Consider the following 13,228-nt stretch of genomic DNA (forward strand, 5'->3'; position numbering starts at 1 on the left):
CCACTATAAAGGCCAGGGAGTGGTGGTACACACCTTTAATCCCAGAACTTGGGAGACAGCTGGGCAGTGGTGGAGTGCACCTTTAATCCCAGCAGCAGGGAGGTGGAGACGAGACAGGAGTGATATGGCTGGGTGGAGAGAGGAATGTAAGACTGGAGGAGGCAGGAAATCATTGCAGTTTGAGGTTTGGTGGAGACAGTTGCAGTCTGGGGACAGGATTGCCCCTTGGGTCTGAGCATTGCTTGAGGTAAAAAAACTCCCTAGTGATTGGCTGCTTTGCTTCTCTGATCTTCAGCATTAACCTCTATATCTGACTCTGGGTTTTTATTACTAATACCCATTAGAATTCAAGCTACAGTCCCCTACTTAAAACAGCATAATCCAGCCTGTCATGACAATACCCAACTCCTGGTCCCAGTTTCTGTCTTCATTATTTTTCTATCACTGAGATAAGACAGCATGACCATAGCTTCGTATAGAAGGAAAGGTTTACCTGCAGCCTACAGTTTCAAAGGGTTATCGTGATAGGGAATACCCCAAGTTCTCTGTTAAGGCCTGCACTAGTGACTGCTTTAAGACAATGGGTGCTGACAAAAGTGGAGAGAATGAGTGGGAAGAAGGAACCGGAAACAAGAAGGATGGGCTGGACACATTTCTGGCTGGACACATTTCTGGCTGGACACATTTCTGATTGGATTTGAGGCTGACTCTGCAGGAGGAGATCTATGCCCGGAATTGTAAACTCACTCAAACAAACCCAGAGTGTGGAAAGTCACAGTCCCTAGGGGGGGAACTTAATTCTGTTGCTTATCTAAATTGATGTTAGCCCCAAACCACCTTCTAAATAGATAAGTTTATAACCACAATCATCACTCCGTGTTAGTCCAAGAATCCTGTCTTCCCAATGAACTGCAGCGAATGAAGAGTCTCAGTTGCACAAGGTACTGAGAATAGGTGGCAGCAGTTGAGTGGTCATCCCTAGACATGACATGTATACCATCCACTCCAAAGCTTGGGGACACTGTGAAAGAGAGGACAGAAAGCATGTAAAAGCTGGAGGACAGGGAGAAGGGCTCCGGAACCCCCTCTTCTGGGCAAGGGGAAAATGCTTTGAACACCAAGTAGATTTGCAGATGACTGTAGCGAGTCCAGCAATAATGGCCCATCTGCCGGGCACAGGTGGAGGACAGCCTCTGGGGTCCCATTCCTCAACGTTGAACTATTTGCTACTGATAAAGGCAGGGAAAGAAGGGCAGGGGGTTTCCTTCAGAACTATACTACTGGTGGTGCAGGAAGGTTTACAGCTTGTAATTACCTGCCAAATTTGGCGTGGCCCAATACACTATTTACCCAGATACCAAAGCACGTCAGGCTGTTCTCTTCTCTTCCCCAATTCCCGTTTGCTTGTTTGGTTTGTTCTGGATCCCATCTCCATCCACTGTTCAAGCAGATAATCCTGACTTGTAAGTTTACCCCTAAATAAATATCTATCTCTCATTTCTCAGCTAGTGTGGGATTTCTTTTAAGCCTCCAATCTCTCCGCCATCAACTGGTGACCCTACCAGGTTCCAATGGATGTGTCCAATCTCATGGTCACAATGATGGGCTTGGTTAAACTAAATGAGTCACAGCACAAAAACAAGTGTCATGGAGTCTGAAAGAGGTCCAGGTAGGCAGGAGAAGCTGATGGAGGGAGGAGAAGAAGATAGGGTACGGGGAAGAGCAACAGAATGCAATATATACACGCATGACATTGTCAAAGAACTTACACAGAGACGAGACCGCCAATTAAGATTTTAAAAGATGGATTGGGAAGCCTCGTACCTCTAAGTATAAGGTGAGAGGCCTGTGTGTGAGAGAAGAAAACACCATGCCAAGGAGACACTCAGGAAGAACTGTGATGTAGAAGGGTCTTCTTTTTTTGTGATGATTTCATTGGTTAATAAAGAAACTGCCTTGGCCCATTTGATAGGCCAACCCTTACATGGGTGGAGTAGACAGAACAAAATGCTGGGAGGAAGTGAGGCAATTGCCATGCCTCTCCTCTCTGGGCCAGACACTTCCTCTCTGGGCCAGATGAGATGAAGCTCCAGCCCAAGATGGATGTACACTAGAATTTCCTGGTAAGACACTACCTCGTGATGCTACACAGATTATTATATATGGGTTAAAGCAAGATATGAGAGCTAGCCAAGAAGAGGCTAGAACTAACGGGCCAGGCAATGTTTAAAAGAATACAATTTGTGTGTTGTTATTTCGGGGCATAAGCTAGCCAGACAGCCAGGAGCTGGGTGGCAGGAAGTGGCCTGCCATTCTTTCTACAGAACTGGAAACGTGACAAGAGAGATGCTTGGGCGTGGACCAGGGCTGTCTGGACAGGCTCATGGCTGAGTTGCCAGAAAGCAGCTCCTTGCTAAGCCACCATAGTCAGGGCCCCTGTCTCCACCCCTGCAGCACTTGAGAGCTGAGAAGCCATCAGGTGCCTAGAGACAACACACCAGATAAGAGGAAGGGAAGTAGGCTGCTAGAGCTCCAGGGGATTGTTTTTTTATTCCCTTCTTACAGCGTTATAAATTTTCTAATATAAATGTAAATTTTTAGCAAGAAAAACTGTGTGGGGGGTGTTCTGACTAATTGAATCAGCATGTATTAATTATGCATTAGCGAAGATTATGCCACAATTCATTGCCGGCCCCATAATCAGTCTTCAAGCAGAAGGCAAGTGCGGAATAGAATGTCCCACGATAATGATGTCGATTAGGGGGAGGAGTCCTCAGCAGTACTCTTGTTAAAAATCTAATCAGGGGTAAAATACTTGAGGGACTGTCTGCTGGGGATTGACAGATAGTTATTCCATGGCCAGACACACACACACACACACACACACACACACACACACACACCCCACACAGACAGAGCCTGGCTGCTAGGCATATCTGGGAAGGACGATGAAGGCCTAGATCTGAGAGCTTTCCAGAACCACACTTTCTACCCTCTTTGCAACTTGGGGTTTTCATCTGTGGGATGAGGCTAAAGCTAACGACTGTGATCACACAGAGGCAGGCAGTGGCTCTTAAAATGGCTGGTGTTTCAGAACCACCACTTTTTGCTATTTTCGTTGATTTAATTTTCAAGATGCTTCAAGACGGAGTGGTCTCAGACTCACAATCTTCCTGCTTATGCCTCCTCTGTGCTATTACAGGCATGCCTGGCTTGTTTTGTTTTTATTTTTGGTGAATTGGGAATGATTCTGAGGGCTTTTTCTAGTCCCATCTGAAAAAAAAATTAAGCTTACTTGACCAGACAGCGCCAGTACAGTCATTCGGACTAATTGCATCTATTCGAACCACGCGATTTGACCCTGGAAACAGGATGGAGTGATCAGATGCTCTGTGAGATGGAGGAGGACCAAAACAGGAAAGAATGCCAAATCATCCTTTTCTGCTGATGGTCACATTCTGATTCACAGACTGCAGTCCATTCTGGGAGCCAAAGACCAGTAATTCACTAAGTGGCTGGGCACGTCCCTCTCCCGGTGTAGTTAATCTTGTGAGTAGCTGCCGGGCTCTTAGAGATGGATAGGAGCAGAATGTATAAGGTATTCTTAGAATTTTATGATCAGGTCCTTGCTCCAGTAGGTGCCACATCTGCTCATATAGAAGACTGGATGGATGAACGGTCCCAGAGACAGGAATCAGTGAGGGCCCTTGACCACGTATCTGGTAATGTAAATGGACCATCTGTCTGGGAGGTTCAGAGTGTGTTCAGCTAATTAACTCAACAGTGATGTTGTGGGTTGACTGCTCATTGTAGTACCTGGAAACTAGGAAGCTAGGACCACTCCGCTACCAACAAGAAACCCAAAGATCTGACAAGAGGCTAGACCAATTGGCCATCAACAAGGAGCCCAAAGGTCTGACAAGAGGCTAGACCAATCAGCCACCAACAAGGAACCCAAAGGTCTAACAAGAGGCTAGATCAATCGGCCACCAGAAAGAAGCCCAATGTTCTGACATAAAGCTAGACCATCTGTCATTTGCCTATAACTAAAACCATGCCAGCCTTGCCTCTGGGGTAAGTGCAGCTTCTTAGTCTCTATCACCCAGTTATGTAAATATTTACATTGATACCAAGAAGGCCACTTCAATGGCAGGGACTCCTACCTATGTCCCAGCCCTCAGAGGGCAGTCTCCTCTGTACATTTTAGAGCCTTGAACTGCCAGCGTTTGGGTGATCTAGCTGTAGAGCCTGTGTGAGCATACTTGAGGAACTAGCTTACTGGGGAATGCTCATAAGAGGACAGTGAGGGCAGAGGACAGAGCAGAAGAAAGCCAGGAGAGAGACAGTGTTGGCTGGGCCCTGGATTGAGATTAGTGTCCAGAGAATGTCCAGTATGGACGGTACTGCAGTGTGGGCCACTCTGAGGCTCCAAAGTCCTCTCAGTCAGTCATTGGCTCTGACTGATGAGGAGAGTGACCAGCTGCTTGGATGTTTCAGGTAAATGCCCCCACTTTGGCAAAGGACTGTCCTATGGAAGAGGCAGAGGCTAGCTCTTGGCAGCTAAGTGCTTGGTGCTGAGGCCTCATGAAGTCGTGGACTTAATACTGGGCAGAAGCGTCTAAATATATAGACCCCCCCCCCACTACAGTGAGACGGATGTTCTCTACTCTCTTAAGGCATGTGGAGCACGTGAGTCATGAGCCTGTGAAAATGTCCCTCCAAAATTCCGTCCTACATGCTAAGCGTTTGGAGTCTTCCACACATTTCTGATACTGCATTGTTCCTTCTCACTGGGGACATCTTGCTAAAGGCACAGGAAAGAGACAAGAATGACACACAAGACCCGGGTCCAGCATGGAGTGCAACACGTTCGAGGACCTGGACATTAAGTGGACTGTATTAGAGAAAAGAAAGAAGAAACAGCTGGGGACAAAGCCTGGGAAGGGAAAGCCATACCCTTTGTGGCCCAGAGGTGCTGTAAAAACCGTCTGTGTCACTTGAGAATTCGGAGCATCTAAGCAGTGCAGTTAGGTCCACATGGTTAACAGAAAATCTCCTCGTCTGCCACTCCTGGGCATGTAGGAAGAAAAGAGTGACTGGGGGTGGGCAGTGTGGTTGTCCAGGGAGAAGATGCCCAATTCCTGAGCCAGCCGGGTGGCACTGGAGACAGATACAGCAGACTAGATCTAAAAGGTCGGTAGGAGAATGTTTTTCAAACGATGAGTCTTGATCATTTAGAAACAATAACCTTTATTTTGTGAGTCAAGGCTAGAATTTCTCTAATGAAGCAAAACTAAATAAAACTTCCCAGAGGCATGGAACTAGGAGGGGTATTGCAGGCACGGCACCAGGAGGGGTTATTGCAGCCATGGTACCAGGATGGGTATTGCAGATGTGGAACCAGGAGGGGTATTGCAGGCGTGGCATCAAGAGGGATAGTATAGGCGTGGCATCAGGAGGGGAGTTGCAGGCGTGGTACCAGGAGGGGCGTTGCAGGTGTGGCTCTAAGAGGGTTGTTTCATTTGCTTCAGATGTGTTTGGAGGTGTTCTGATGTCCTATGGGAAAGATACTTCCAACGAGCCTTGAGACTGCTGGTTGAGCCAATATGAGGATTGAGGGAGGTTCAACTGCCCCCAGATCTCAGGCTCCCTAACTGGTGGTCTCTACAGCCCTGGCAGTAGGGATGGAAACCTCTGCACCAGGGTATAGGAGAGACCATGAGCTTTACGAGTTTGTTCTTCATATAGATTCATACCCGTGTTGGGAAAAAAGAGCAGAGCCTGCTCCCAGGAGGCCTGAAGGCAGTGAGGCCATCTCTTTAGTGAGTGAGTCAGTCTCTTCAGCATTTCTTGCCCTTCAGAGAAGCAACAGAGGATCCTGGGTAAAGACCCATTTGGTACAGCCAAGGACATCCCAGGGTCTGAGCGCTGACTGGCACGCCCCACATCCCGACTCCTCCAGGGAGTGTGCTGGCAGGATCAGAAAGCTCGTGACACATAGCTTTCTCCCTGTGTGATGGATGGCCTCCACAGAGCTCACCATCCATGTCGGGCCCAGCTGAAGAGTGGAACGACGTGGCTGCTACATTTACACCGTGAGCTGACAAGTGTCTGCCACGCAGCAGTGGCCCAGGGACTGCGCTGGCCGCCATCCGCCTTGTCAGCGCATGGCTCAATCCTCCTGTGCGCACCCTTCGGTAAATTGCCTTTGTCAGCTTCTCCTAGCAGAGGCCGCTCTCTCCATCAATCAGAGCCAATGCCCTGTTAGAAAGAAAGATTCCCTCCCCAGCCAGCCGAAGCAAAGGACCGCAAGGCCTGAGCGCACACTTTTTGCCGTGAGGCAGCTACTCAGACACCCCCCAGCCGCCGCTCCAAGCTGACTGCCTTTCCCACCCCAACCCACCTCAGATCTGACCTTGCTGTGTTGTTCCCTGGGACCAGGGATGAGTCTCCTGCCTTACAAAACCTGGAGAGCAGTGTTCACATCGCTTATCAGATGGACCAATCAAGAAAGACAGCATTTTCTTCTGGGTGCTTAGTATAGTAACTGTTTGAGAAACACCAAATACCTGCTTTCTACAATTCACCCTGCTTTTTTTAATTCTGTAGTTGATGGGGTGCAAGGACACCTACTTCAAAGGACTGATGAGACTGAGTTAGATGCAGGGTGTCTGTCACGTGGTTGAGTGTCATGTGACATATGCCATCATCTTTAACTGTAGCTGGTGAAACCTGCCCATTTTACCGTGGGAGAAGCTGAGGCTCAGTTAAAGCGTTAAGTCTTTAAGTTATAGCCGCAATGAGAAGCTGCTACAGCTGAGCTTGAACAGACACAAACTGACGAAAACCTTGGCGTTCATCTCTCTCAGTTCCAAAGACCTACGGCATTAAGAAGGGTCTTCAACCTGCATTAGTGAAGCTGTAAGGAAGCTTCCAGATATTCGTGCCTCCCAAATACTTTAAAACGCTTCTTCTATAAGCCATCCCCTCTTCAGGGACAGGAAAAGTCATCCCCCAAACCAAGGAAAACTCCTTGGCGACATGACAGGGACAGTGCTCCCAAAGTCTGCTGGTGCCATTTGCTGGAAGAATGGAAAGGACACAGAGACTCCTGCTGTCGCCGGTAGGCAAGCACCACCTGGAAGAGTGCCTGCCTCCGAGTCAGCTGCCGGCTCCCTGGTTGTTGATGACATACAGCGTGCATCCATCCTACCCCCCTACCATTGGTACTGGCACCTAGTTCAGTGACAACACAGGTCACAACTGCTCTACAAGAAGGGCCACAAATGTTTGGATTCTGTTCTCTGTCTTGCTGGGGAGGGCTGGGTAGGCAACTCAACCATCACTGCTGAGCCAAGTGCATAGAAGTTAGGCGTCCACGTCTACCCCTTCCCGTGGGTAGCATGCTCCTAAATCGTGTTTGCCTGAGCTCATCACTAGACAGACTCAAACTGTGCCCCAGTGAACTTCGCAGACACCTGTGACTGCCTTCCCTCTCCTGCAGTCATGCCCCCATTTCCCCATCTCCTCCCTGTTCCAGCAGCCAGACCAGCTTCCCGATGACTCTTGGACAGTGCTGTTGGTTCTGAGCCCCAACCTAAGAGTTGGCCAGAGATGGGAGGGCTGAACACCCCTTCTCTACACAGATGGCCAGTGGAACTACCCTCTGCCGGTAGCTGCCTTCTCCTGCATGCCAGACCTCCTGAGAGTCGGAGGTCACAAGTCTTGGAGTCACGAATGTAGCATATTACCTAATTATAATGGGTACCAGAAATTCCTGAGCTTTTCTTAAAAGGGCCGGGTTTTATAAGCAGAAGCTGAAATGGCTCATCTGGGAGAAGGAATGGAAGCTGTTGTACATACTGGCTTTAATCTGGCTGCTTTCTACACAATATTAACGTGTGCATACATGCACACAAACTTAAAATCATTTTCTAGAAAAGGTTGTATCAGTGGGGACACTCGGTATCCTTGTTCTGGGCTGTGCAGGCTTGATCCACAGAGAAAAGACCCTGAAAAATACTTAACACGGGTGTCAGGAACTGTAGTCAAGCTCCTCACAGTGCCAGGGTGATCCACAGGGAGCAGCCGGCTCATCCTGAAGGCGCAGGACTTGAGACTGCGCTGTTTGGGCGGTCACCGTTCAGCTCCATTGCTGTATTCTCCACTGGGATCTAAGTGATTGGGGGTGGCCATGGTAAGCAGAGGTAAGGGCATGGCTGCTATCCCAGATGGCTGTGTCTGTGGACTCAGCCATGCAAGTATGTACCCTGGCAAAGGGCAGGTGCCTGAGAGGGCTTCCCTAAGTGCTGGCCAAGTCTCTAGGTCTTGGGTCAAAATAAAATGCAAACCAAGGTGCCAGATGGAAAACAGTTAACTGCTGCTGCTGCTGCGGTTTGTGCCCGGCTTCAGCGAGTCTCCAAGGGTTCCCATGTTAAAAGCTAATCCCCACTGTGAGGTTTGAAGAGAGTGGACGCGTAGCTGCGGGATTGAGAGGTAGGGCCTCTGGGAAGTATTTATGGTTAGAAGAGTCACCAAGGTGAAGCCTCCTGAGAGAGAATAAAGAGATGCGCGGCTCCACTTCCTGTGCTGCTCGGGGGCCTTGGTCAGCAAGAAAGCCCTCGCCAAGCGCAGGCCTGTGGGTCCCCAGGACTTGGCTGGAAATAAACTCGTTTTCTCCCTTCAGTCACCTGGTATCAGATGCCTTCGCTTTGCTCCCACAGAGCAGGGTGACTATCGATCGACTCGTGCCCTGTCAACCTGGCAATTCTATAGGTTCTCTCTCTCCATTCCTGCCCTCTGTCAGCTGCATGCAAACGAGGAGGTTGTTTATAGACCCGAATATTAAACATGCAGTATGCTTCTTTATGGTGTATTAAATCCACAAAACACGGCCTCGCTAAGCTGCCCTTTAACCTCCTTACTTCCCATTTCCTTTATCTGAAATTTTCGATTAGAATATTTATTGTTTTGGGTATTTTTTAATCAGACTTGAAACTGCCTCTGCTTTCAAACCTATTTTGTTTTTATTGTAGGGAGATAAGAGTCACGGACTCCTAGGGACAGTCGTGTTAGCTTTTGTTGAAATAAGAGTGGCGGCGGGGCTGCGTCCCCAACACCCCGGCCGCTTGGCTAGCTTATGCCCGAAATAACAACACACAAACTGTATTCATTTAAACACCGCTTGGCCCATTTCTATCTAGCCTCTTCTCGGCTAACTCTCACACATGAATTTAGCCCATTTCTAATAATGTGTGTAAGCACCCCAAGGTGCGCTTACCGGGAAGATTCTAGCCTCCGTCCATCCTGGGTCAGAGCTGCCTGGGAGAGTGGAGCCTGGCGTCTCTGCTCCAGAGAGCAGAGCTGTCGAGTCTCTCCGGAAGCAGAGCAGCGTCTGACCTCACTTCCTCTTCCTCCCAGAATTCTATTCTGTTTACTCCTCCCACCTATACTTTAACCTATCAGGGCCAGCCAAGCAGTTTCTTTATTGCTCAATGACCTTCCTCCATCAGGCTTTTGTTGCTCTGTAGGCCCAGTCGAGGGCAGGACAGTGTGGGCTTGGTGTCCCCAGTGCTCTGGAGGTTCCTGTCTCCATCAGACACACTTGGCATCCACAGAGCATCCGTACTGTTCCCACCCTGCCAGGCACTGGATGTTTTAATCAAATCAGAGCCGGCCAGGCTTCTGCTGAAGAAGGAGCAGGAGTGAGGACAAGGTCCAGAAGGTTCCCCCACATTTCCCACTGCCAGGGAAGGGTAGACAGGCTGTTTCAGTGCAGGGGGTGGAGGGTCTCAAAGGCCCGCACTGATGCCCAGCGTCAGACACTGCCACGACCCTGTTTCTTCCTCTTCTTTTAACAAGAGCTAGGAAATAGAATCAGCCTACATGTCCATCAGGAAATGAGCAGGTAATGCAAACGTGATGCATAAACACAATGGGATTCCACTGAGCCATCAAGAAAAACGAATCATAAAATTTGCAGAGAAGTGAACCAAAAGATATTCTGCTAAGCAACGTAAGCTAGGCTCAGAAAGACCAAGACATATGTTCTCTCTTGTGTGCAATCCCTAGTCACTAAAGGCTACATATTTGTGTCGAGGTGGAGTGAATGTGGGCACTGAGCAGGAGACTTGGAGGGGCCCATGAGACGGGGTGGCAGTAGAGTAGGAACTGAAGAATGCTACATCAAGATGAACCCAAACAATGCCAGTTTGCAGGGGAAGACCGGAAGCGCTTCCTTACCCTGGCATCATCTAACAAACGGAGCTTGCCCCCTAAGGCCTTTTAAGTTCGAACAGGAAGAGGACGTGAGGGGCTGTAAAAGATCATATGTGGTATGACGGATGCTTTTAGGGTTCGCTCCTCATCTCCCTAGCCCACTTCTATTCCTGGAAGTACCTCTTCCTTTCCCTTAAAAAACAAACAAATCAAGTGTCTTTAATTGAGATACAGCTGCGCCACGTTCCCCTCCTTTTCCTCCTTCCAGGCCCTACCACCCGCTCTACCTCAGCCCCTCCCATTTCCCACTACACTCTCAAGTCCATAGGCTCTTTCTCATTATTGGTGCATACATACACACACAGGTAGGTATAACTGTGCTTGTATATGTATGCACAAATATATGTATGTATGGACATACATACATACATACACACACATACAACATGCTGAGTCTATTTGGGTTGTGTGCATATGGTTTCAAGGCTGAAACCATGCACTGTAAACCAAGTAAGGGAACTCCTCCCCGGGAGAGGTTAATTCTCCTCCCCCCAAGACCTGGTGCAGCTTTTCCTCCTCCCACGTTAGCATGTGCACTGATAGCGCCCTTGGTCCAGTCTCGTTTATGCGGCCATTTCTATGAAAGACTTTCGCAGTAGACGTCTTGACTCTTACAGTTTTTCCACCCCTCTTCCTCAGTGTTCCCTAAGCCAGAGCTGCAGAGCTGTGATACAGCTGTGCTGGGGCCAGGCTCCCTATGATCTGATCTCTGCATTGCTTCCAGTTGTAGCCAGCTGTGGTGGTCTCTGTGTGCTGTGAAGAAAGGCTTTTTTGACCGGGCTGGTAACTACGCTCATCCAGGACTGGTGGCCTGTTCACAAAGTGGGCTCACGGGCCTCGGGTTTGGAAAGAGGCTTATTTGTGGGTTTGCATGTGGGACATGGATTGGGGTAACCCGCTCTCCCCTTGTTATAAAGACGTCTGTTTCATCCTATGCCTCACTTAGAAGGCGTGGCTTTTCCATCCGGTAGCTGCTGGGATTTTCACCTAACCTGTGCTGTGATTTTCCTCCCCAACGCTAATAAAATTGTCTCAAGCTTCCTTCTGAGTTAATTTCCAATTTATTTTATCAATAAGACTAAGAACCCTGAAAAAAAGGGAACCTCAGTTTCCCAGCACAAGACTAGAAAAAGAGAGATTTTTTTAAGGGAGGGGGTAAGAAGGGCAACACAGCCAAGACATGGGGTGTGAGGAGGGCAATAGGGCCAAGACATAAGGGGAAGGGGCAATAGAGCCAAGACATAGGGGGGAGGAGGGCAATAGAGCCAAGACATAGGGGGAGGAGGGCAATAGAGTCAAGACACTGGGGGTGGGGAGGCAGGGGTGCTAGGCACACAGCAAGGAAGAGCAAGTGAAGAGTCTGGAAGGGAATGCGTGCGCGAGAACAACCAAATGAAGTCTGTATGAAACTTCTATGCTAACCATTTCCTTTCTGAATTAATTGAAAAACATCCACTGGGCCAAATGTGGTGATGCACACCTTCAATCCCAGCACTCAGGAGGCAGAGGCAGGCGGATCTCTGCGAGTCTGAGGCCAGCCTGGTCTACAGAGTGAGTTCCAGGACAGCTGGGGCAGTGTAGAAAGAGTCTCTGCACCAGAGGAAAAAAATGCAGACTGGATAATAAAAGTGCACACTTGTTATTTCTAACCCAGAGGCACCCAGCTGGGGCCTGTGTGACAGGCAGCCTGCTCTGCCCTGTGTAGTTTATAGAAGGCCGGCGGATGATGACCTGGGGCTGAGGAAGTGTTCTGAAAGCCCCGGCAAAGTGAGAGAGCTGTGTGGGGTGTTTCTGGGTATGAGACCCATGTCGCTGTCCGTGCACATTTGCTTCCAGAAGGGAACATCATTTGCCTGAGGTGAAAACCCTGATCCTTTCCCGCTTTTCCTGAGCGTCAAGGTAAGTTCCTGGTTTAGGAAAACTCGCTTCATCCACGGCCCCGTCTGGGCTATTGCTGGCCTCTTCCTGAAGAACAGAAGTGAAATTGCGTTTAAAACCAGCCCTTGGTTTATTGACACCTGGAAGGTTAATCAAGTCGGACTTTTTCCTTACTTGATCGATACATCTCCAGCTTGTCCTGCTCATAGACAGTTACCCAATTACCAGCTCTCTAATCGGAGACGCACAACCTTTCAAAATCGGACTGGCTTCATCGATCCAGTAACAGCTAAATTGGCACCCTCCTCTCCCACAGAACAGATTTAATCTGCCCGGGTCTGATTAAAATGCTTGGCTGAAACCAACGCCAGATGGAATCTCCTTCCTCTCTCCAAGGTCCTCAGAAGTCACAAGAGTCCCACGCCTGAGAGAATTGTCCGCGACAAGGCTCAATAACGGGGTGGTTCAGGTGCACACCCATCTCTCTCCAAGTGCTTAGAGGATTCCGTGATAGACTGATCCCGGAAACATCAGACTCCTGGTTGATGGTGGCATACATTTGCCCCATCAGCACCTGTCAGTTCTCACTCTCTTGAGCCAAAACCGAAGTGGGATGCCCATCAGATGGGTGTTTTGCTAACACATCTAATGACCTCATTGGTAGGGAGATGAGAATGCAGGCATCACCAAAAAGAAACCAATGTCCACTTGTCTGGATTTGATAGAAGATGAATTTCCATGTACCACAGCACTAATCTTGCAGAAGGCAAAAACAGTTCCTGCATCCTCAAGCATTTATGTTGTTAATATTTATTTAAAAAATCATTCATACTGTGAAAATTTTTAATTAAAGTGGACCTGTAAACTGGTATTCACTTATACCGTGCAATCACTTACCCTGTCCCAGGAGATTAAATAATGAAGCTAAAGTCTTTCTAATTACCAGAGGGGAGGAAACCTGTTATCTAAGTCATTAGTTTTCACCTCAGCCTTGCAAAAGGAGAAAATGCAATTTAACTCATTGCAATAACAATTCTGAAATTCTAAGTAGAAATCAAAAGTATGTCCAACA

The sequence above is a fragment of the Alexandromys fortis genome, unplaced genomic scaffold, assembly GCF_014885135.2.
Source record: "Alexandromys fortis isolate MF-2015 unplaced genomic scaffold, M_Fortis_MF-2015_v1.1 scaffold_61, whole genome shotgun sequence".
Lineage (NCBI taxonomy): Eukaryota > Metazoa > Chordata > Mammalia > Rodentia > Cricetidae > Alexandromys > Alexandromys fortis.